The sequence below is a fragment of the Acipenser ruthenus genome, unplaced genomic scaffold (assembly GCF_902713425.1).
Source record: "Acipenser ruthenus unplaced genomic scaffold, fAciRut3.2 maternal haplotype, whole genome shotgun sequence".
Classification (NCBI taxonomy): Eukaryota; Metazoa; Chordata; class Actinopteri; order Acipenseriformes; family Acipenseridae; genus Acipenser; species Acipenser ruthenus.
In genome coordinates this window covers 15,001-17,500 of record NW_026707425.1, presented here as the reverse complement: position 1 = coordinate 17,500, position 2,500 = coordinate 15,001, and positions in this window count along the sequence as shown.

Below are 2,500 nucleotides of genomic sequence, written 5' to 3'. Positions count from 1 at the left end.
CCGGGGCCGTGGAACCCAAGCCGGGGCAGTGGGAGCAGAGGCCTGGGTGGTGGGAGCCAGCCCGGGGCCGTGGAACCCAAGCTGGGGCAGTGGGAGCAGAGGCATGGGTGGTGGGAGGCGGGAACTGTCCCCGGGGCAGTGGAACCCAAGCCGGGGCCGTGGAACCCAAGCCGGGGCAGTGGGAGCAGAGGCCTGGGTGGTGTGAGACGGGAGCTGTCCCCGGGGCCGTGGAACCCAAGCCGGGGCAGTGGGAGCAGAGGCCTGGGTGGTGGGACCCAGCCCGGGGCCGTGGAACCCAAGCCGGGGCAAAGGCTGGAGCTGTCCCCGGGGCCGTGGAACCCAAGCCGGGGCAGTGGGAGCAGAGGCCTGGGTGGTGGGAGCCAGCCCGGGGCCGTGGAACCCAAGCCGGGGCAAAGGCTGGAGCTGTCCCCGGGGCCGTGGAACCCAAGCCGGGGCAGTGGGAGCAGAGGCCTGGGTGGTGGGAGCCAGCCCGGGGCCGTGGAACCCAAGCCGGGGCAAAGGCTGGAGCTGTCCCCGGGGCCGTGGAACCCAAGCCGGGGTGGTGGGAGGCGGGGGCTGTCCCCGGGGCCGTGGAACCCTGCCCGGGGCGGTGGAACCCAAGCCGGGGCAGTGGGAGCAGAGGCCTGGGTGGTGGGAGCCAGCCCGGGGCCGTGGAACCCAAGCTGGGGCAGTGGGAGCAGAGGCCTGGGTGGTGGGAGGCGGGAACTGTCCCCGGGGCTGTGGAACCCAAGCCGGGGCCGTGGAACCCAAGCCGGGGCAGTGGGAGCAGAGGCCTGGGTGGTGGGAGCCAGCCCGGGGCCGTGGAACCCTGCCCGGGGCAAGTGCGAGCCATAGCCTGGGTCCCCATTCAGTAACATGACCATAGGCACAGTTAGCTGACATGACCAGAGGCGGAATTAGCTGACATGACCATAGGCGGAATTAGCCTACATGACCAGAGGCACAGTTAGCTGACATGACCATAGGCACAGTTAGCTGACATGACCAGAGGCGGAATTAGCTGACATGACCAGAGGCGGAATTAGCTGACATGACCAGAGGCGGAATTAGCTGACATGACCATGGGCAGAAGTAGCTGACATGACCATGGGCAGAAGTAGCTGACATGACCATGGGCAGAAGTAGCTGACATGACCATGGGCAGAAGTAGCTGACATGACCATAGGCACAGTTAGCTGACATGACCATAGGCAGAAGTAGCTGACATGACCATAGGCAGAAGTAGCTGACATGACCATAGGCAGAAGTAGCTGACATGACCATGGGCAGAAGTAGCTGACATGACCATGGGCAGAAGTAGCTGACATGACCATGGGCAGAAGTAGCTGACATGACCATAGGCACAGTTAGCTGACATGACCATAGGCAGAAGTAGCTGACATGACCATAGGCAGAAGTAGCTGACATGACCATAGGCAGAAGTAGCTGACATGACCATGGGCAGAAGTAGCTGACATGACCATAGGCACAGTTAGCTGACATGACCATAGGCACAGTTAGCTGACATGACCATAGGCGGAGTTAGCTGACATGACCATAGGCACAGTTAGCTGACATGACCATAGGCACAGTTAGCTGACATGACCATAGGCAGAAGTAGCTGACATGACCATAGGCAGAAGTAGCTGACATGACCATGGGCAGAAGTAGCTGACATGACCATAGGCGGAGTTAGCTGACATGACCATAGGCACAGTTAGCTGACATGACCATAGGCACAGTTAGCTGACATGACCATAGGCGGAGTTAGCTGACATGACCAGAGGCGGAATTAGCTAATATGACCATAGGCGGAATTAGCTGACATGACCAGAGGCAGAATTAGCCTACATGACCATGGGCAGAAGTAGCTGACATGACCAGAGCTCCAATTAAAAGTTACCTTCTTCTGAAGGGACAGATTTGCTATGTGTTACGGAGCGAGAGTTCCAGGAGGTCCCTGTGAACTCGTGGCTTCCTCCCTTAATGCAACTAGATGGCAGATACACTGGGGAGGTAGGTGCATATTACTAGGGGCACGGCATTTTCGATCAAAAAAATATTTCTAAGTCAGGACGGAGGTTCATTCTAAGGGCACGAGCGACCGATCTAAGCCGTGTGGGAGGCCCTGCACCCCGGTCAGGGTCCCCCTTCACCCCCTGGCGACATCCTCCCTTGGAAGTCTGCCCGGTGGCCCCCTCCCGCGCCCGGCGCCGGTTCAGGCCGGGCTGGAGGCCCCGTTCCTCGGGCTCAGGACCGGGCTAAGCCCCCTTAAGGACCTGGCCAAGCTCTGGTCACGTTGCGGGAAGGGGGGGGGGGTTGACCTCCCGTGCCCGGGCGCCCGTTCATGCGGGCCTGGAGGCTCCCATTTCCGGCTCGAGAACTGGGGTTTGCGCCCTTGGCTCCTCCGTGCGTTCCCTTTCAGTCTCTGGTCATGTCTACCTTCTCCGGAGGTGATTTGGGAGCCATGGTCATGTTGAGGGGAATTTTCGGAGGGAAA